Source organism: Catharus ustulatus, chromosome 3, assembly GCF_009819885.2.
Source record: "Catharus ustulatus isolate bCatUst1 chromosome 3, bCatUst1.pri.v2, whole genome shotgun sequence".
In the NCBI taxonomy this organism is placed as follows: Eukaryota; Metazoa; Chordata; class Aves; order Passeriformes; family Turdidae; genus Catharus; species Catharus ustulatus.
This window is the reverse complement of record NC_046223.1, coordinates 87,431,359-87,455,410: the sequence shown is the minus strand read 5'-3', so window position 1 is coordinate 87,455,410 and position 24,052 is coordinate 87,431,359.

The window sequence follows — 24,052 nt, the reverse complement described above, 5'->3', positions numbered from 1 at the left end:
GGTTGTTTTGCCAACTTGATTTATTTAAAATCAAGGTTCTTTTGTTGGTTGGTTTTCTACAGCTCTGTTCAACAAAATTTATCTTACCCTTTTTAAAACTCCTTTCAGGTCTGGAAGAGCTGTTTAACACTAACAGGATGACACACAAAGTAACCGTTCGCTGCCAAGATGGAAATTTTAAAAAAAAGTATGCCTGTACTGAATTCTACTCTCTTACAGTTATTTTCTTGTGTTTAGTTACTTACGGCAAAAAGTAAACTGCAATTTTATGGGATCTGTGAATTTGGTTGCTGAGCATATCTGAAAGTCAGAGCATATATTATAGATACTCAAAACTGTTCAGCCCAAGGACTCCATGCTTCAAAATATTGGCCAATATGCACATGATCACATAGGGATGGAAAGAATGCATTCCAACAAATCTTTAATCTCTGAAAAAACCCTATAGTTCCAAAAACATTTCTATATAATCCAAATTCAATTTGTCCTTGAAAAGCTGTCTTGAAGAACAGAATGAGACATAGTTCTCACTTGTATTTCAGGCTTAAATAACCATTCTGATTGAAAGATCTTACGCTAATTTACTTCCAAAGTCTTTGGCTTACAGTACTTTTCAACTGATGAGGTGCTTATAACAAAGCAAGTGGGTAAAGAACATGGATATGTTGATTTAGGGGAGTTTGAAGTGTATGCTTCCCATGAGTGTCTGTCTGTGACAAAGGCAATGAACCACATTTACAGCTGTCAAACTAACTCATTCTTTGAGGAGAAAAAGCAAGCAAGAGCTCTATCAATTGGTACTGACAGCACCAAAACAGTTTTGAAGGTTTGCCCACTGCCAGAAGGATGGCCTAAATCTCTTCTAAAGTTTAGTGATAGAAAGCTTGCTGCTACAGTCAGCCCCAATCACTAAGGTATATTTTTGGCTACATGCTTCTCTTTCAGGTTTTGTCTATTCATCAGAAAAGTAGGTAGAGAGAACAAATTTATTCAAGAGTAAATAAAATAGAGAGTTGATACTCCTCTTTCCCTCTCTCCATGGTAAATGGCCTTTATGACCTTGTTTCAGACCATTAACTCTGAAAGATTTTAAACAGTCTAATCACCCAGAAGGTAAAGTAAGTCAACTTCATCCTATATTTTTCTAATCATAATGTTAATATGTAGGGGTTTTTTCTTTCAGGCTTTAGCATGAGCAAACTGAAATGATCAATAAAAGTTCAGGTTTTCCATACCTTTCAATTTGTTGTAAGGAATTGCCTTCCTTAATTGCAGCTATTAGATTTTCTGCCAGATGCTGTGGCAGATATGGATGTGCAAGAAAATGACAGTGTAATAGATGTAACGACATGCAAAATAATAGTGTAATGGGTGGTGTGAGTTGCTCTGTCCCTTTCCTTCTCAAAAGTGTTAAGCAAACCTTTTCCGAACAGGGTATCTCAGGCCCCACAACCAATCTAGTATTCTGGTACCTAAGCACGAGTTAAAGAGCTCAACTTTCTTTTTTTCTCTTTTTTTATTATGGCTTTCAGTGATATTACTCAAATACTAATCTGTCTCTCTTGGAGTGACTCTTTGAAATGCCCTGTTATCAATATGAATGGTTGAAGCTCACATGAAGTAGCAAACAGAGCAAAGCCATACCATGTAGTCCCAAGGAGAGAAATCTATTCTTTACTCATAAAAGAAAGTCACAGGAAGGAAACTTCTAAGGCAATTCTCCATAGCTGAATGTATGAAGAAAAGAAAAAGACAAGTAATGCAAAGAAAGGAAAACATCTAACCAGCTCGCAGTAATTGTCCTTTTTTGCAGGTGTGAACTTGCAGAGCAAAAGTGGATCACTATTGCAAAAATCTCTTCTGAAGTATTGAATACAAATTACAGTAAAGTAGGTATGGAAGTATTTAAAAAATTACAAAACTTGGATGTCAGATTTAGGATCTCAAAAAATATTAGTCCAAGCAAGATATTTGTAGTTCATCGTCAGGTAATTTTACCAGTGGGAATGGAAAATATTTTATTTTTAAAATGATTACTTAGAAAGTTCTGCAGCTCCAAAACACCCAATTTAATGAATATTATAGGCTTTTATTGAAAGACAAATATCTTATTTCTAATTAACAAAGAAAACAAATTTAAGTTACTCATGCTTAAAATTGCAATTTAACTTGTTCTCTAAATGATGTCTACAGTTAAATCAGAATATATTCATTCTGTAACATCTTTATTTCTAAGGAAAAAGATACTTGATCAGTATTAGGCATTCAGATTAACAGTTAACTTTATTAGCAATGTGCCCAGTTACTGTGTACTGTCTATTAAAAAACCTAAGTAATAAGATCAGCAGAATTTGATAAAGTACTCTGGTTATTAAATAAGCAACAACAAAATATAATCCCAAATGTGACAATATTTTAAAAATCCAGGGCTAAAGGATTTATGTGAACAGTTTAATATAAATGAAACTTCAAGATAAATGAAATGCACAGATCAAATTTGCTGTGCAGAAAATGTTTTCTTTCATTTTGAAATAACAAAATACCATGTAAGGAACTTCTGCCTTCCCTTCCAGCTAATCTATGGCTCTCATCTTAATGGTTTGGTGAGTTAAATAAGCACATGCCCTTTTTCAAACACTTGAGTGGTTTCTGTTTCAGAGGGACTATTGTCTACGAAGTTTCCTACTGATCCACTTCTTCTGGGCTTGCTGCCTTGCCCATTGGAGTCACTGAGGATCTTAGGCCATGTCTTTTCTTTTTTTTTTTCTTTCCCCTCTAGGAAACAAGATTTAGGTATCCTTTTGGCCCACAAATTCAAACTTATAGTGTGAGATGCAAGTGCAAAAGCAGTTCCTTCTGGGGAGTAGCTCATCTCCATGACTTTTCCCATTCCTGCCCTGAGATTTTCAGGTACGGCTGTGTCCAGTTCAGGTGATGCCGATGTGGATGATTCCTACCGAAACACTAGCTGAGTGCAAAACCAGGCTAGTGGCAGTCTAACTTTGTCTCCCAGAGAGTCTGGTGCTATAGGAGAGCTCACAACCCCTGGAAAAAAGACAGGTTGGTTTTGTTTTTTTTTATTTTTGAAATGTGGAAATAGGAATCTCCTTTTATCTGAGAACGTATAGCTGGGAAAGAGTAGATCTCCTAGCAACCTGAGAGCAAACAAATCCACATGCATTGCCCTGACAGGAAGCTCAGTCTCTGGGCTCTACCAGAAGATGCATGTAGCTGCTGGGTACAAGAGGAATAGGTTATGTTGGAGAATACTTCTTACCTGAACTTTATATTGAATTTTGCTCAGCTGATTTGTTGGAGACCCAGCAACAGTGCCTGTGTTACCCTTGCAGATGGGCAGGAACTCCTACTTCACACAGGATCTTGCTGGGGTCTCACAGAGCTGCACTGGGCTCTCAGGAGCTGGATTTCTCACCCAGCTGCTAAGATCCTGGAAGTGCAGAGCAAAAGTGAAAACACAACCAAGCTTTCTGTTCACAGGATATTTGTTTATTTAGCTAGTTAGCTATTCCTACAATTATCTGGAAAAATTGAGGTGAGGTTTTTTTTGGAGAGGATATGGCAGAGGTATGCTTTATAGTAATAAATCCTTATAGCCAAAACTAACCCCTTCAAGGAAAGGATTATTTCTTCTTTCAAACACTGCTCCTCCACCTTCCACACCCCTCTGCCAAAAATAATTTTGGAAGAAGTATTCTAAATGACCATACATGCAGTACAAGCAGTTTCAGATCTCAACTGGCATCAGACCAGAAGGCTGGGAGATGTACAAAGCACATTTGTAGTCTTGGTGTCTTGTATATGTTAAGGCATTCATGTGGGTTCTGGTGACACTTTGAGTTGGTTTGCTGTCCATCTGGCTGACTGCAGAGGAGGGGGTGAAGGTTGCTGGTACCTGCAAGGAGAGCAGGGCCAGTTCCTACCCTCAACCCCATAGGGTGGCTGCTGAAAAGCCATTAGAGGGGCTCGAGAAGCACCACATTGAGCAGGACATCCTCTGCTCTGGGACTGCACAAAGAGCAGGCAGATGGGACACAGCCAACATCCATGGAGGTGAGAGGGAAGTCCTCCTGGAAAGCCAAAAGGAACAGGCACAGTATGATTCTAAGAGGAAAGCTTTAGAGTTGGATGGAAGCATTCCAGAAAATGATAGTACAATGAGTGCAAGAGAATTTTGTTTATAAACCCTTTTATTTTGGTTCCATCTTGCCCAGTCACTTTAAGTGTTTCTCTATTAATTTAGTGATGGACTTGGCAGTGTTACATTAATGGTTGAACTTGATGATCTTCAATGAATTTTCCAACTTAAATGATTCTACAATTCTAATTGTTTATATCCTAATGAGACCCATCGTTTTCAGTTTAGAAGTCTTTTGATCTTTCTGGGAAGTTATTACTGAGAAAAGTAAATCCATTTGAAAATGCTGACTAGGTCCCATCACATTCCATTATTCCAAAGTTTTAAATAGTTTAATTTGGATGTTAGCATTAAAACTTTGCATTTTAAGCATATTTCTGTAGAAAATATTTCTATTCCTTTGGTTCTGGTTTTGATGTTTCTTTTCATAGCATTCAGATAGGAAATTAATTCAGATTTATTTAGTTAGTTAGTTACTTAAAGAGACTGGAAATTATATACATGCTTGATTTATCCTAGATTTCTGTGGTCTTTAGTATTTTGAAAAGGCAAAACCAACTTAGGACTACAAAATAGAGAAGATGCTGAAGGTAGAAGGTGATTTGTGTTAGATTGTAGATGGAAGATGTCAGTCAGGACATCTGGGTGATAATGACTGCCACCAGTTCTAGGGAGAGAAAGAAATGTTCCTGCTGCATCTTTCAGGTACAGGTAATTTGGGCAACTAAGGAACCTGAAAGTTAAGCTTGACTGTTAATTTAAGAAAGATTTATATCTTTCGTAATATTTCTTGCTGGCAACTTGTTTTTTTGACATTTTCCAAGAGAGAAATTAAACAACATCTCTGTGCACTTGGTTACAGCAAACCCAGAGACTTGGTGGCATTTAATCTCAGCTACTGTTGTTATTACAACATCACTATAAAACCTGTCAGAGCTGACCCTGGATGGGGGGCCCATCAGCCAGATGCTGTACAGAAAGAGAACAAAGACATGGTCCCTGAGACCAAGTACATCAATACCTAGAGAAAACACTACAAAGCTTTGAAAGATCTGGAGTGAATAGTTTGTGGCAGAGAGCATCATGCTGTGCCTGTAGCTAACACGGCTGCTGCTGTTTTGTTACTCAGTTGTGGGAGAGACCGTAGAAGGGCGAGAATTCCATTTTCTGTATTCTGGGACTGAAAAAAGGCCAGTGCTGATCAGTCACTGAGCAGCAAACCAAGGTCAGTGCATAATGAGAAACATAATGCAGACCCTGAAATTAGAGTGTTATTTACTTGCCATAAACAGAACAAGAGGCTATCAAAGATGAGGGAAGAATTAATGAACTGGTTTAGGCTGAATGAATCTCTCTGCTTCAGCAAAAGCATTTCAGTTTTAAAAAACAGCAGATAAGAGCAGATAGAAACACCTTTGCTGGGACCAGGTGTTTGAAGTAATAGCCAACTGGAATACTAGACTTCCCAAGGAGAGACAGCCTGGTAGTGACCTTTTTTAATCTCTGTTTCCTACATCTGTCATATTATCTTTCTCAATTGGTTTAGTGTTTCCTGTCCTACGTTGGAAATCTTGGAAGAGGCTACTGCAGTTGATTAACCTGTCTCTAAATTAGCAGGCTTTTGCAATCCATTGTTAGAAGCTGCAGCACATCCAGTCCTATCATCTCGAAGAATTTGGATTCCTAAAAGCTTGATTCTTTTTCCTAAATTACTACAGAGGAACATTTCTTCCAGCAGGATAAAGCAATATTTTCTCAGATCCTTTAATATTAGTTCCTTTATGAACATAATACGCATTTTTTAAGACATAGGTAAAAGGCTCTGTTGATTCTGGAGAAACAAAAAATTTGTTCTGCCAGAATTACCAAAACCCAAACTTTAACAAGTATTTAGCTCTTTAAATGTAGTTGTGATTCTTAGGTGGGGTCTGTTTTTTCTGGTGAAAAGTCATCTCTTTCAAACTCCTAATCTTCTTCTTACATTTCTGCATTGCTCTTTGCACAGCCAAGTACAACAACCTAATGAATTCTGCAGAATTCTTTCTCATTCTAGTGGGAACACAATAAAAATATTTGCAGAGATGAGGTGAAATACAGTGATGATGACTATCCCAAGCAGATATGGCCAAACTCACTTCTGGTTTCTGGACAATCAAATATAGAATTACATCAGGATAATTCAGGTGCACCGTTCTGCCAAGAACTTCCTTTAATGGAATGTTACTTAAGAAAAGCAAATTTACAACAGATGCCCGTTAGAGCTAAGGAGAGGATTATGTACTGAGGAAACCTTAAGCACATAAGTCGGTGGCACATAACAACTGCATATTAAAACATTTTCTCAATTCTGTTGTATTAAAACCATCTGTAATCACAACAATTTGCTGCCTAAGGGACTTCTGATATGATTCTGTCAGAGGTCCTGAGAAGGGTGAGAAGCCTGAAGGATTTTGACCCAGGGCCTGAAGGAGCTCTTGGGCACCCTGTTCTCTTTAATTTTTATTTGGAGTGGCAGGCAATGTATTCACAGAAGATGTCCCAATTGTTTCACCAAGCATGGTTTTTGGTTTCCAAAACCAAAGTCAGTACTGGCCTCATGCCCAGAGCACACATATAAGGTACAAGAGAGGAGCAGAGTTAGAAATCAGGATGCAAACGGCTGCTGAAATAACCCAGCAGCCATGAAGAGTTATGATCAATGCAAAACTTTTGAAGAAAATAGTGCCATATCCTGGAGTAGAGGTTCAAACTGGCAGATCCAGCAGGATTTTTGTGATCCCTAGTCCTCGTCTCAGTATTTGCATCCTCTCAGCAGAGTCGGGTTTATGCATGTGCTGATCCCAATTCTTCTCACATTTTTGTGCTGGGGGAAAATGCAGAAGCTCTGGGTGGTGCCAAGTCCCTGTTGTTTTTGAGGATGGACCCACTGTGCAATGCAGCAGGAACTTAACACTCAACTCGCCAAAATTCTCTAAATCACTGGTCAAGGTATTTAGGGGGTTTATTTTTCATACTTGTGTGTGTAAAAATATTGTTGTGTGTGTATCATATTGATATATATCAATATGTATATATGTGATGCTTATAGGTACATATATTATATGATCATTAAATGACTTAGTTGTTTCCTGTCAATAATTTAGAATTAATTTTGCTGTGTGTACTAGAACATCTGATTATGGATAAGGTGAGAGTCTGTGAAATCCAGTGTACAGTAATTTCACAACCATAAGGCGCACCAGACTATATGACGCACATCTGGGAGTTGGCAAATTTTGCAACTTTGTACATTATATAAGGCACACCGGACTATAAGGCACACTTCTTTTTTGCGGCGAGGATCCACCACCGGCTCCCCCCACACGGCTGACAGCCACAGCCCCACCTGCCCCTGCCAGCTGCAGCCCAGCCTGCCCCTATTGGCTGTGGCCCTACTGGCCCCAGAGCCGTGGCCCCACCTGCACCTGCCAGCTGTGGCACCGCAGCCCCGCTTGCCCCTATTGTCTGTGGCCCTGCTGGCCATGGCACCGCGGCCCCGCCTGCCCCGTGCTGAGCGCAGTCCTACTGGCTGCGCCTCTGCGTGCCGGCCATGGCCCTGCTGGCCGTACCTGCCCCTATTGGCTGCCGTCTCACGGTCCCGCCTGCCCCTATTGACTGCGACCTCGCCAGCCCCAGAGCTGCGACCCCGCCTACCCGTGCCGGCTGCAACCCCGCCTGCCCCTGTCAGCCACGGTCCCACCTGCCCGTGCTGGCCGTGGCCCTGCTTGCTTTGCCTGCCCCTATCAGCCGCTGCCAGCCAGCCCCACCTGCCCCTATCGGCTGCAGCCCTGCTGCCCCCGGCACCGTGGCCCCGCGGGGCCATCCTCGGCTCAGGCTGCCCGCAACTCGGGGCTGCCCTTGGCTCAGGCCACCCTCGGCTTGGGGTGGCACAGGGCCGCCCGCTCCCTCCCTCCCCGCGTGGGTTCTGCTGGCTCTGGACTGCCCAGTCCCGCCCCCGCCTTGTGGCTCGGCTCACAGCTCGCACTTCCAGGTTGGCAAATTTCGCAACTTTGTACATTATATAAGGCGCACCGGGCTATAAGGGGCACTTCTGGGTTCAGACCAAAATTTTAGTCAAAAGGGTGCGCCTTATAGTCGTGAAATTGCTGTATGTGGTTTTGTGTTAATGGCACATCTTTATTTTGATATCTTGTTTCTAAATAGAGGGACATGAACTTAGGATACATCTTTGATTCTCTTCTGCTTTTTAATCTTATCTATTTTCCATGCAATCTAAATGGCAAATGGGAGGATATAAGGACATTTGAGGGTTTCAACAGAGAATACAAAACAGACTTTGACCTCTTCAGGGATCTGCTTGAAAGAGTCCTATGAGATAAAGAAGAAAAAGAAGTTCAAGAAAATTGGTTGATATTCAAGGATCACCACCTCCAAGCTCAAGGGCAGTGCATACCAAAGCAGAAAGGCAAACGTGAGGAGACCTGCATGGACAAACAAGACTTTTCTGGCAAAACTCAAACACAAAAGGAAGCCTACAGAAGTGGAAGCATGGAGAGGTAGCCCATAAGGAATATAGGAGCACTGTCTGAACATACAGGGATGGGGATTAAGAGTGCCAAAGCCCAAATGGAGTGGAATCTGGTGTGGGATATCCAAATGCAAAAGAAGGTCTTCTTGTAAGTACATAGGTGAGGAAAGGAAGAGTAGGGAAAAGGTGTAGGGAACCTATTGAACAGGGCAGTTGTCCTGATGACACAGGATATGGAAAAGAGTACGATATTGAAAACCTTCTTTGCTTTAATCTTTACTAGCAGGACCAGCCTTCAGAAATGTCAGGCTCTGAAGGCCAGGGCGAGAAGTTGAGACTCACAACAATAAAGGGTTGGCTTGCAAGATCACTGAATCACTGAATGTTCTTTTCTTTAGTCATGCAAGTAATTTTGCAGATTTCTCAGCTGTGTTTGCAACTATCTATTAATGTAATGTCAAAGACATACATTTAAATCTGATAATTGTCATGATGAAATCATGTAAAAAAGATCAGTTCTGCCAGTTCGTTGAATTAGTCTTCCATGTGTAGCCTTTTTTTTTTAAAGCAGCTACTTTTTTTGGTTTATATTTTTTGCTTGTGGTATAATTGTGGTATAATTGTGCTTGTGGAAAGCTTCTATTTGACCTCTCCTCACCTTATATTCATTATTCTAAACTTAGGTGTGCAGAAAACATCACAGGGTTTTTGATCTTTGAGTAAATCTGTGAGACATTTGCAGTGAAAGTGTTCATCATCCTTTAGCTGACATATGAAAAAATAATTGGTTTTATACAAATGATAGAAGGCGGCAATGTTTTGTATTACTGGAATGGTATTTTTCAGTAGCGCCTGTCATGTGCCTGTAACAATTTAGATTAATGCCTTCAGGCTTTAAACTTGATCTGTACCTTCAGTCTTGATTTATATTTTGGTTTAGGATTTGGGTCTGTGCAGAGAGAAAATGTCTACCTGGGCAGGGAGACTGAGGCACAGGCTGCTGCAGGGGTACCAGCCCATCCTTAGTGTTGGTCTTGAAGCAGAGAAGGGTTATTCCTCCTTCAGTCCACTCAGCTTGAGCTAGAGTCCATAATCCAATGTAGATATTAAAAAAGGGCAGTATGCATTCTGGTACTCATATTTCCCCCACTAAATGTGAATAGTTTTCTTTTGGCAAGCCAGAAAGCATGCCATTCATTCATTCTTCTCTTTTGCTGCATGTTTAGTATTGAGACTTGGCTATGGATATTCACTGAGTATAATGAGTATTTTTGTTTGTTTGCATTCCCTGAATACATTCTGCTGTCAAACAGGCAAACATCAATACTATGTTTTGGTCTCTGAAGTGCAAGATTAGTAGGACAGCAGTGTGAGACTTTCCTTTGTTGAATGCAGGCTGGGAAAAGGAGTTGTCTTCAGGCAGCCAAGTGAATGTAAATTGAACAAGGAAGATTTTCTAAGAAAGAATCTTTTATTAACTGGCCAGAGGGTGTCCCTGAAAAGGAGAAGTTTACTATTTTTTTCCTACTTTATTGATGTTACTGAAAAAAACAAAAGGGAAAAAATGTCTAGCATCCTGGAATTTTCAGAGCCTTAGAGTTACAGAATATGGTTGGTGTCTTTCTGCAGTGCCATCTCAGGGCACTAGGAATGACCAGGATCCATTTCTGCACTTGTTCTTACATACTTAAGCCTACAACCAGCAAAGAGAGGAGCGTATAAAAATCACATATTCCTCCCTTTCTTTTTGAGAGAATGGCAGACATTTAATAGGTACTTCCTGCATTGTTTTTATTATTTGGTTTGGGCTTTTGATGAATATGTGGTAAGAAATGTGGCATTGATTTAATTAGGTGTCTCAGGTGCTTAATCCAGCCAGAGCAAGTATTCCTGAATAGTAACTAGACAAGGACTTGCATATCTTTACTACATAGCCTAGTGGAAGGAAAATAACATCTTATGTGACCACAGCAAATTCTTTTAAGTGGGGAAGTCAAAAGAGCATAATCCTTTAAACAGCACAATGTCAGGAAATGTTCTGTGGAACACTGGTTCACTCTCTCCTTCCTGCAAGTGTCACTTGTGTCAACAGATACCTCTGTTTTGCTTTTTCATCAAAGACTTATGAAGAAAAACTCAGAAAAAGGCCTCCAGATCCCCCTGCTCCGAGAAATTACGGGCATAACTAATAGTGTCTAACTGATCATAGCTTTTAAAAAGAGGAGGAGTAGTGTTGCCTGTGTATGGTATAGGAGTGTAAGTGTAAATCACTGAAAACACAGAAATGCTAATAGTAGGTGGCCTGAGTTCTGAGTCTTGCTTAGTTTTTGTGGAGTCAAATGCATCCTTACTGCCTTTCAAAATTCAGAGGCTGATATTTGGGCACAACACTTTATCAGCAACTTAGGCAAACATAGGTCTATATGAATACTACCCAAAAAGTCAAAAGTTACAGTAATTTTACAATTATAAGCTGCACCATTTTGACTAAAATTTTGGTCCGAATGCAGAAGGGCAGCTTATAATCAGGTGCAGCTTATATATGGACAAAGAACGAAAAGTTGCTGTTTTAGTTTGGAGGACAGGTGTCTACTGAGAAAGGCAGGAATTTCTCTTTAAAATGGAGAATATAAACCCCCTCCCTCCAAATTATTATCATTTTGAAATCAATGGACTTTCAGGCAAAAATATGGGAATTAGGAATAACAGTTCTTTTCTAGGGAAATTAAAATAAAAATACAGTACTACAAAGAAACAAACTCCAAACCCTGACAAAGTCAGAGTACAACCTGATACCTCATCATAAATGGTGTTGGTAGCAGTCCCATTAAATGGTGGCTGCAGTTCTCCTGCAGTGACAGATGTGATTCAATTGAAGCAGTGGTCCTGGAGAAAGTGCAGTTTCCCTCTGGAGGTCCAGTGGTGATGTGGAGAAATCCGGTTTTCCTCTGGAGTCCAGTGGAGAAAGGGGCTCCCTTAGTGTCCCAAAGCCTCTGTTTTTATCTTGGTAAGAAATGCTGGGCTCTGCCCCTGGCTGGAGCAACTTCCAATGGGATGAAGTAATTTTATCAGTCACACAGTGGGACTAAATGGGCCATTAGCAGAAAATGACTGGCTGGAGGAAGGATGGGTTGTGAAAAGATAAGAACAATACCCCGCCTGGTTTCAATGGATGGCCCATTAGCAGAATATCTGCTGTTGAGATAAGGATCACTGCCCTCACCCTCAACAGATGGTGATAGAATAGATACCTTTTATCACACTCTGTATTGTAACCCAAGACAGTTGCCGACACCCGGACATGCGGCTTATAATCAGGTGTGGCTTATATATGGACAAAGAACGAAAAGTTGCCACCACCTGGAAGTGCGACTTATAATCATGAAATTACTGTACTTTAGAACATGAGTTTTTTGATTTCAAGACATTTAGAAGCTCTACAAAAGTTTATGCCAATTCTAGTGGCTTACAACTTTAATATTACTGAACTCGATCAGAAATACTTTTGACCTCTCCGTTTTGTAAAAAGAAATCTGCGGTCTTGCTGCTGAAAACATGCTCGAGTGTATGGTGAATTCAATCAAAATGGCTGTGTCTTTCATGTCTCCTTACTATCTGAATTTTTGTTAATATATATTTTGATATTATTATAATCTCCATCGGGAAAATTATGATAATTGTCAGCCTTTAATATCTTTGAATGAGGAGAACAGCTTTTGGAGCATTTAACAAACAGTGGGGTTGTAGGAGACGAGTTCTTGATCATAAAAGTGATTGTGTCCAACAGTTTAACTATAAAAATGAGGATCTTTGACTCTTTAACAGCCAAATAGTCTCAGTGCTAATAATTAAACCTTGAGATTTCTTTGAAGGATTCTGATTTGCTCCTGATGTGATATGTGTTTCACTCATAATAAACGTTTTCCTTTTGGACACCTTTGCTGCCACAGCCTAAAGGTGCAAATGAGAATAGCTGTTGTTTTGTACAGGGTGCTGTCTTTTAGTGGGATTGTCTTTGCAGGCAGACTGGAAGGGAAGGCTACAGAAACTGTGAGCTCTGGCTGTACTCTAGACCCTAATTGATGCTGAAATCCTTACCAGAGCCATAGTTTTTGAAGCAGGACTGTGGGGGACTGAAGTATCAAGTTCCTTGTTTCTTTGGAGCTGTGCTCCCAGACTGACAGGTGCAGTTGCTGCAGGAAGGGCCTAGAAATTTTCTTTGTTATTTTAAATTCAGAAGTCTTTGTACTGTGGAATGTTAACCTCAGACTGATGAAAATTGCATCAAAAGGATGAGATGTCTATGGTTGTTAGAAAGCACAGATGACAACATAGGAAAAAATATCAGCCAAGGCTAATAGAACAGGAAAAATATACATGATCCTAATATGACTTATCATTAAGAAATACTAGTAGCAGAAATACTAAAAGAGGTGTACTGAGACATGGCATTGGCGTCTTTCATCCTATAAATGCCCTCTCTAATGATAGTCTCAGTATCCTCAGAGAGAGGAGAGTGCAGAATACAGTAATTTCACAATTATAAGCCTCACTGAGTATAAGCCACATTTCCGGGTGCCAGCAACTTTTCATTCTTTGTCCATACATAAGCCGCACCTGATTATAAGTCGCATGTTACAATACAGAGTGTGATAAAAGGTATCTATTCTATCACCATCTGTAGAGGGTGGGGGCAGTGATCCTTATCTCAACGGCAGATAATCTGCTAATGGGCCATCCATTGAAACCAGGTAGGGCATTGTTCTTTATCTTTTCACAACCCATCCTTCCTCCAGCGAGTCATTTTCTGCTAATGGCCCATTGAGTCCCACTGTGTGACTGATAAAATTACTTCATCCCATTGGAAGTTGCTCCAGCCAGGGGGAAGAACCCAACATTTCTTACCAAGATAAAAACAGAGGTTTTGGGGCACTAAGGGAGCCCCTTTCTCCACTGGACTCCAGAGGAAAACCGGATTTCTCCACATCACCACTGGACCTCCAGAGGGAAACTGCACCTTCTGCAGGAGCACTGCTCCAACTGAGCCACATCTGTCACTGCAGGAGAACTGCAGCCACCATTTAATGGGACTGCTACCAACACCCTGCCTGACGGGGTGTCAGGTTGTACTCTGACTTTGTCAGGGTTTGGAGTTTGTTTCTTTGTAGTACTGTATTTCTATTTTAATTTCCCTAGAAAAGAACTGTTATTCCTAATTCCCATATTTTTGTCTGAATGCCTATTGATTTCAAAATCATAATAATTTGGAGGGAGGGGGTTTACATTCTCCGTTTCAAACAGAGAAGTTCCTGCCTTTCTCAGCAGACACCTGTCCTCCAAACTAAAACAGCAACTTTTCGTTCTTTGTCCATATATAAGCTGCACCTGATTATAAGCCGCACTTCGGGTTCGGACCAAAATTTTAGTCAAAATGATGTGGCTTATAATCATGAAATTACTGTATTTTCCTTTTTCCTTCAGTTCTATGCAATTGGTATTCTAGTTAACAAATATCTAGAAAAAGAAATAGGGAATTTATGGGAGAAGAAGGAAAATGCACAGAAATTTTCTTTTGTCTTTTCCTTTCCTCTGTCTTTTCATTCTTTGCTCCTTTACTACTGCCCTTTCTTTAGAGACAAAGGAACAAAATCACTCAGTTGTAAATATACACGAGTGGGGAATATTTTAATTTGTTTGATATACAAGATGTGCAGATAAAGAAAACCCATTTGCAGGGTGCACTGAAGACACCATATAGTGATTGTAAAGCAGGGGTTTCAGGGGCAGTCCTTTGGCCTTTGTCAGCATGAGGCTCCCTGAAGCAAGAGAAGAACAACTTTTAGCCAAGGTAAGAAGAGGCCAATTCAGTTTCCACTGCAGAAGTAAGAAGGTAGATGGATCCATTCCACTAACCTGCCAAAGAGCATTCTTATGGTCAGTAGAGCACAGGAAACCTGAGGCAGGAAAAACATCAAAGCAACATTATGGTTCCTAAGCAAGAAAATCATTTGTAAAGTAAAGCAGAAGGTGCCTAGTTAGAAGAATGGTTGAGAGACAGACAAATAACAGGATATTGCTGGTAGAATAAATAGACAAGGACTCTGCAGACATTTCCATGAGTCACTGCTGGGCTACACACGATAACCAGAGAATTGATTCAAGGGGTTGCAAGGCAAATGAATGCAGAAGAAATAAAAAGGGTGAAAGCATTGAGAGGCTGAGGAGACAGAGAAATTGATGAGATGGAATGATGTCATGGAGAGATACCTTTCTTGGCCAGACATGTGGAAAATTGAGGTACAGAGATTATAGTTCTGTTTATGAACTACTGCCAGCAAATGCTTGTTTACAGCACTGAGGTTTAATATGACAGCTGTACCTTAATATGACAGGAAGCTTTATTTCACAGTAAGTCTGATTGGTCTGGCAAGGGATCATGTCTGGTAGCTATGGAGGTCTGAAGAGACTTTTTTAAATCTAGTACAAATTTGAAAACAACTGAAGTGGAAAAAGGATAATATATCTTTCTTTTTCAAATTTATGGTACTGAAAAGAAAGACTATTTTTTCTGAGAATCATTGCTAGAAGCTGGTGGAAGCAAACAAAATCAAGCACACAACTTGGAAATCAAAGCATATTTTAAAATGTAGAATTTGTTTTTATCCTTACCAGGAGTAAAAAACTGGAATGAACCTGAGTCTACTGTTAACATGTAAGTTCCTGAAATGAAATAAACAGTTTTCTGACTTAATGGCTATCCCCATGGCAATAGAAGAGGATCTTGCACATTAAAGACTGAAAAGAATGAATAGATCAGAAAGAAGCACAGTAGATCCTGACACAACCTAAGGTACAGCATGTGTCTGAACTGAGATGTGAAGGATACATGCAGAAGGAAAATTCCTTTTATTTCCAGGGTTTACTGGTAATATGTGATAGAAATACATTGCAAGTCAGACAAGGGCAAAAAGAACCCTTGATACTTCTAGAAACACTGATTTTATTGTGTCTGGATCATTAAAGGTGCATTATTTAAAGGTTGTCTAAAACTTTTGTTAGCTCCTCATCAGTCAGATTTATGATTTTATTATTCTGTGATTTTCTATTCCATGGCTTAAATGCAACCCTGGATAGTTACCAGAATAAACTCTAAAACCAACAGGAGCTGTGCCTGTTTATTCCAGGGTTGAAAGGCATTCTGTAGCTCTGACTCTGAACTGAATAACTCTTGCAAACTTGCAGCAGAGCTCTACATCAATTACTGACTGTTTGTTTGTTTGTTTATATTTTTTCAGTTCTGAAGTAAAATAAGGAGTGAGAAATAACCAGGTTCTAAGTTCCTTCTTTGGCAAGAACAAAATTCTGATGTTCTGACACAGAATGTTTCAATTTGGCACAAGCAAAACCATTAAGGTATTTGAAAGAAAAGCCAAGGAAATAAAACATTAGCTTCACAAAATATGTAGTAAATTCATGCTTTAGCTCCATAGATTCAGGGATCAGATTTCTCACCTACATTAGGTCTGGTTGAATTCTTTCCTCTCTTGCATGCTCAATATCCTTCTAGAGCACCCCTATCTTCTAGGAGGGCAGTTCTAGTTTGAGATTTCTCTCTAATCCCTGTTGTTATTCATTCCATTAGAAATAAAGATAAATGTATATTCTTTGCATCACAGTGGGAATGAGGGCAAATTGTTTGGTTACTTTACTCCAAGAAAGTAAGAGAGCAGGTTTCAGTTCCCTCAGGCAGAAAATGGAATTTAATTTGCATCTCTAATGTCTTGCCTGAGTATTCCTGAAAAGTCCTAATAAGCTTTGGTTCTTGAGCCTTTCTGCAACTGGGAAACATTATTAAAACCTTTAAATAGAGCTGTACTTAATTTGTTACTTAAATTCAGGCAGATTGAAATCTCAGTTTCACAATAGTCACTAGAAAAAAAAAAATCTACCCAGATGATCTTCACAAATGTCTCAAAGTTCAGTTTCAGTGGGAACACCCTGGTCTTGACATCTCCTTCATCCCCAAGTCTCTTTCACTATAAAAATAGGAAAGGGGAGAATAAGACTTTCTTCTTCCCTAAGCAAAAGTATCCTCTGTAGTTATTTATTTTTTCCTGATCCTTTTAGCCCTTTCACTGTTAGTGAAGCTAAAGGGTGCTGGTGCTACCTTGCCATGGGGCCCAAGGGAGGATTGTGATATCACATGTTTTAAGATCACTGGACTATCCTAGATCTATATAGATTTATAAAACAAAACACTGAAGCTATAATTGACCTGGACCTATTTTCCTCCACAGTTAGCACAGTCTGTTGCACATTCAAATTTAGAGGCAGAGGCTGGAAGGAAAATAATCCATTTTGACAGTGCTGTATGACATCTTTGAAAACTTCAGTGGAAAGGGACATTCCCCAGCAATCCACAGGGGCAGAGATCACAATGAACATTTATTTTATATTGCCAGGGATTATCTGCAAAGAGCAGTTAGAAATCAGGTTGATGAATTATTTTCAGATGGCCTTTGGTTGGTGAAGATTTTTCACTGAAAGAAGTTTAGGTAGAGGAGGAATCACAAACCTCTGCAATCCTCCAGCGCATAAAGAATAATAAGTCAAGCAGTCTGGAAGAATGGAAGAAAATGGAAGAAAAAAGCAAATTCACAGAGTTAGAAGATAATCCAGGTGGGAAGAAACTCTATGAGGTTGCTAATCCAAACTCTTGTTCAAAGCAGGGTCACACCCGGTTGCACATGGTTTTATCCAGTTAGGTCCTGAAAACGTGCTGTTCCTCAGAAACCTGCTCCATTACTGGGCCATTCTCACATTGTTAAAGTTTCTGTTTCCATGCTTTGAACACTGTCCTGTTGCAATGGAGGTTCATTCTCTCTCACCCTGCCTGTCTTTGTTTTCTTGATGATCTTGTCATATGTCCTGGAAGGCTGTTTGCAGGACTCCTTAGTATTTTTCTCATATAACTTTAGGAAACTTAATTAAAGTTTCCTTCTCAACTTTATTTTAGTTTCCTCTTGTGTATGCATATGGCATGTGTTGTCATAGAGTGTCTAATTATCTGAACAAATGCTGCTTCTTGAGATTTCATCCTCATTTACCAAAAAGGATGGGATGGCATCTTACTTGAAGGCTAGGAACTTATTAAATTTTTGTCCTGGATTGTTCAGCATATGCACCCTTATTGTTTGTTTGCACTCTTAAAATTAGCCTCCTAAGAAGGTTTTTCTCATTATCATTAATTCTAGTAATATTGACTGTAAGACTCGTGTGAGAATTGGAATTTGTATTACACAAAATTGCATAGAATAGTCCTGTATTTTTAATTTCTGATTAGGAAAACAAAGGAATGAAGCAAAATGTTCCTGCAAAACATTTTCAAATTAGAAATTGACCCATTTACATTGAGGAGCTCAAATTGAACAAAGCTACAATACTTAGGCCACATGATTTGTTTTCACAATTTCATAACTTCAGATACCAGGTGGGTTGAAAGTTTATTGTGCTTATTCTTTAAGTAGGAAATTGAAGGACAGAATAAGAAATTTTTAGGGCAACTGCATATTTTGCATTTCTATACTTAGACAACTAAAAACATTGTTAATCAGAGTCCTGGGCCCTTGTGCTCTTCTGAATAAAGAGGTGAACACTTGTGAACCTTAAGCAGACAGTGATACTCAAGAAGGAGAATGGAAAAGACTTGAGTTTTCTCTGTTAATCTGTGAGGATCTTCACAGCATCTTGACTTAATTACATTTCCAGCTGTTTTGGAGAGCAGAGTGCAGCTCATACATCTGCTGGGAAGGAGAGTTGCCAAAAGTTGACACTCTGCTAACAAGTCCAGAACAAAACTAAAAATAAGGGATGGTTTACTGATTTGATTAGTCTGCTCCCAGACACAGGAGGTTTTGAAGGAGAACACACAGAGGGGGCCAGTATCTCTGCTCAGAACACCTCTGCTGTGGTGGTGACGCATGGCAGAACATGCATTCCTGACACATCAGATTTAGCTTTTAAGGGTGGATGCAATTCTGTTTCTGGGATCTGTAGGGTCACCAGGGGCCCAGTTTAGATGTGCTCCTTGCCAGCAACATATGGGTGCTGTGAAGGTATTCAAAACCAAACTGGACACAATCCCAGGCAATGGGCTGTAGCTGAAACTGCTATAAAGCAGGCACTAGGTGATCTCCATAGGTGCTGTCCAGCCTCAAATGGCCAGTGATTCTGGGATTCTGTGACTTTTTATCTCTGAATCTGTCACTTCAATATACTGTCCACAGACAACAAAATGAGTGGTGCTTGCTTTCATCACAGCTTTTTCTTTCTGACCCTCTTTTAGAATATGCTCAGAAATCTCTTATTTGTGGTCTTTAGACTCCTCGCAGGTTTTTGGGGGCATTCTGCATATTTTCTGAAGCATAGATCCTGAGTACTAACACTACTCAGGACCCGTGTGGAGTTAGGCTCAGGCTAAAGTAAGGTGTTTACGCAGTCCATGGTCCCATCTGTGTTCTCAGTGACGGTGGAAAAAGGGTATCAGAAAGTCATGCTACCCTTGCTGCACCCTTGCTGCACCAGCTTCCTGCAATGTGGCTGTTGTCAGTGTTTTTACCTCAGTCTTTATGACTCATAATGGTCTTTTTACCCATGCATTTATCATTCAATTTGAAACAATTTACCTTCAATCATTAAACAACACATTTTGGACTGGATATCTTTGCTTTAGTTGCTGCTTAAGTTCATTTGTCTGTTCCTGTGTGTCACTGGCGAATGACCACTTCCTCTTCATGACCCCCTTGATGTTTATGATTTCATGCACTCTTAAAATATTCAGCTAAGGAGTCTTTCTTCTGGGCTAAGCATGCTAATGCTATCTACTTATAAAGCAGCTGTTTCATGCCCCTACTCGTCTTTGCCATCTCGTACTGTTTATTCTATTAGACATATCCATGGGTTGGGAAGACTGTGTGTGATGCTTAAGATATGGACAGACACTAGCATAGCATTTTTTATCTTTTTCTTATTATTATTCCTTCCCTTTTCTAATAATGTGTAATGTCTTGTTTTATCTACTGAGCAGACATCCTCCTGGAAAAATTCACATTTCTTCCATGATGCATTTCCTGAGATGTAAGAACTGATCTAGGTAGAGCCTTTTAGTAGATAATATCTAATTAGAGTTGTTTTCTCCATGTGTTTACATTCATCTACATTAAAATTTATCTGCAATTTTCAATTTTCATTGACCTGTGGCTTTCCCACAGCAATACCCCGGTTTTCTAAGGCAGTGCTTCACCCACTCTTTCTGGCTTTGCTATGCTTTTGTTCTGCTACCTCACCGTGATGTATTTGTGGCCTGCCTGCCACTGCCTTCTTCAGAGTAAATCCTGTGTGGCCATGCTTTTGGTGTTGAATTAAAATGCTTCATCTGCATCTTTACCATATGTACCTATCCTGAGTAACCATCTCATCATAATTTTTGTCACTAACTTATTCCAATTACCTAGGCTAGAGATAATTTGAGCTAGTTAATTGTATTTTAAAAGTCAAATTTCACTGCAAACTCATGTCTATTGAAAAGCAGGCAGTAGTCAGACTATGAATAATTTATTCTCCAAAAATTGATGTATATGATCATTTGTTCAAGTATGGCTACTGTCTAGCATTGTAGTCTCAGAGAAGGCAGAATGGCTACAAAAAAATCCTCATCATAAACAATTATTTATCTGTACTTCCTTAAAGGGCCATGTTTTCTTCTATTGTAAGCACCTGGTCTTTCAGACACCTTGCTATATACATATTCTTTGTAGTTTTTTGTAAGTCAAATAGCTTTAATGAAGGCAACTGTTCTTTTTAGGTCAACATTAAAGTTTTGCCCTACTCTCAGGTTTTTGATTCTGTGAATCATCCTTATACCAATCCTTTGAATAATTTCTTTTTTCTGTAATAACTTGGCATTCATTATCTTGGTGCTTTCAAATAAATTCTCAACAGTACTGAAAGCCTTGCCTTGCAATAAGGTCTAGGAATACACTATTCTTATTCTCCAGGACTAATTTTTATAGGATCTTGTTCCTAACAATAATGCCAGGAATAATAGTCCTCATTTTCACGTGAAAGCAGACCACATTTCTAATCAGATTCACAGGACATAACATACCTCTTGACACAGCTTCACTGCGCTGTTAAAATGCTCTGAGTGTGTCTGCAACCACTAATTCTTTCCCCACTTGGCGTTCAATTTGCAAATCATACATTTGTAGCTGAAAAAAAAAAACAAGCTCTATTCTTAGCAGCAGCAGAATGGTTTGCCAGACCCCTTTTGGCACTGTCAACATGTGGTTTATGGTCAGTGTCAGCTAATAGTGGCCTCCCATAAATAAAAACATGAAGCGTTTTTCACTCATGGACTGAGACCAAAACCACTTTCTTTATTTTCATTTATTGGAAACTTGGTTTTACTTCATTCTTATGATGATTATTCTATTGGGTTTTTTTTTTAGTTTTAACCACACCATTGTAAAGGATTATGCAATGCTTTTCTTAGAGCCATCAGTGAACAAACTTGTTTTGCATTTATCATCATAGCAACTCACGACTGAACCCATCAACCCTTTTCACCTCTTCCTTTTTTAAGGGCCAGAATGAGTGTTTTGTCTCTATCAAGATACCAATTTACTACAGCCTGGTTCACTAAGCACAGAAAAAGAAATCCTAATATTTACCATTTCTCTAAATATTCCTCCTGTTTCTAGATAAGAGAGTTTTAGTGTAAATAAATAGCATCTTGGAATTGACATCTAAATGAAGGGTCCTTTTTCTGCACTGAATTACACCTGCCTGGATAGTTGTTGATTCTTCTTTTTCCTGCATGGTTCTGAATCAGAGCCTACCTCTCTCCCTCCTTGCCTAAGACAAGAAGTTTTGTGGGATTACTGGAATTTTTCAAGTGTAGTATATAGAAGATAGATAGTGAACTTCCTTCTCCTTTGAACAGAATCTTGGCATGTGTTTGACACAGCAGGTTCCCCTGCCATCTCCAGTGAAGGCATCTGCTGGATGAAACCAAGGGGTTTGGCACATTTCTCATGTGGTCCTTACTATTAAATGAACATGTTTTCTATATTCTGTGGAGTGTAAACACATCACACGAAAAAGAAACTGGGAAGAGATAATGAAATAACATTTCTGTCATAATATTATTTTAATTTTTTCACACACACAAATATATAAAGTTGACACAAGAGAAACAAATAAAAAATGTGCTGCAAAGACATGGTAAAGCAAGCTGCAGACTTGCAGCAGGAGAGTAGCCCATGGCTAGAGGAGATGGGCAGCAAAGCCGAAAAGCCAAAAGCTGACTGGTGAGTGAGCTGAGCAGGGAGTAGAATGGGCCGTTCCTTCCTGGGGAAGGGCAGTGATGCCTCAAGGCACTTGAGGGACACTCACACAGAGCTCTCTGATGCTACTCTGAGTATAAGCACTGGATTATGGCACTCTGTTTTCTCCTGTCCATAAGGTTGTTGCTGGGTTTTTTCCCTCAGAGCAAATGTTTGCTTTTGGCACCACCTTGGCTTCTGGTCCTCTGCCATATTAGAAGCACTGTGTCCCATTAGGTCTCAGGCTTACTGTCCATTTGTCATCACTGCCCAATGAGGCTCGTTTGAGCTGTCAGTATAGTGGTGTTTGCTGTTCCTTCTCTGTGCATGTACCACAGAAATGTGTGTCTAAGGTTTTGTATCTTCTTTTCCATATGCTTAACATTGGCAGTGCTGTTTGGCAAAGGATAGACAGCTTTTTATGTTATTTCTTTGTGGAACTTTATTATGAGTTCCTGTAGACTTTTCTATCCTGGGTCACTCTTTTTTACATGTCTTACTGGGCTTAGGTGTCCTAAAGGATTCATTCTGGTCAGGTAGACTCCTTTCCTTGTGGAAATCTAGTGGCTTTGTTCAGAGCTTAATTTTGGGACCTCCACAAGAGTCCTGAGGCATTCTGTCTTGCATGGAAATTCAAATTTATCATTTATTATGTAGTTTTGTTAGTGCCACATACCTTTCAAGATGCAACCTTCAGCTGTCAGCCTTTGTTCATCTATTTTTACTTCTTTTTGCTTCTTAGTGTATTGAAACCTGTTTCTCTGAAGTTTCATCATTATATGGGGATGGAGACAAGAAACAGCAGAGGAAAATGTCAAAGTGAAATTATGCAAAATCAATAGCTACGTTATTGTTTCTATAACACATATGAAATGAACTTGGTGCTACACTGCACTGACTGTACATAATTTTATCTTTCCTGATTTATTTCAATTACTCTTGCTCAGACTTTCCTAAAATTACCACTTTCAGAAATTCAAAATATGACTAATATTAGCCTTCTGACTCTGACATCTGTGAAGAAATATGTCCAAAAAAGGGCTGATTTTTAGGGGAAACTCTTTTAGTCTATGATCTGTTTAAACATTGACAGGAACCTGTTGTCTCTTTTTACTGTCCCTTAAAATTATATTTCAGTAAACATCTGTGTCTAAGACTGCAAGACTGAAAGAAAATTAAATTTTGACCTACCAAGTGATGCTGAAAGAATATGTTTCCTGTGTGTGAACATGAAAAGAATATATTTGTTGCTGCTTTCTCCTCCAATGCTGACCTAAATGACCCACTCTCCCACCTTAGCATCTCAGCAGAGAATATGAATCAGTTTCTACTTCTGAAGGGCAGTCATGCATTTTCCATCACTCAGCACCACAATTTGCCTCTTCATAAAGCTATGCATGCTGACTTCAAATATGGAATTACAGAATAGTTGGGTGAGAAGGAACCTTTACAGGTTATCTAGTTCAACCTCTGCTGCAATGGGCAGGGACATCTTTGAATACATGAGGTTAATCAAGACCTCAAGACCCCATCCAATGTGAACTTGAACATGTCCAATGATCACAGAATCATAGAATGGCTTGGGTTGTAAGGGTGTTGTTCCAAGCACCTGCCATGGGCAGAGACACCTTCAACTAGACCAGGTGCTCAGAGACCCATCCAGCCCAGCCTTAAGCACCTCCAGGGTTGAGGCATCCACAACTGCCAAGTGTAAGTTACATGTTCCAGTCCCTCACTACTCTCACAGTAAAAAACTTTTTCCTAATATCTTAATTTAAACCTACTCTCTTGCAATTTAAACCCATTCTCCCTTGTCCTGTCACTAAATGCTTTTGTAAATAATCTTGCCCATTTTTCCTGTAAGTTCCTTCCAGGTACTGCAACGAAATGATGGGGCATTCAAAGCTTCTTTGGTTAAGCTATATGTTTCCATTCTTACCCTAAAGACAGTCATATTTAATTTTTGTAGGTTGTTTTCCTTGA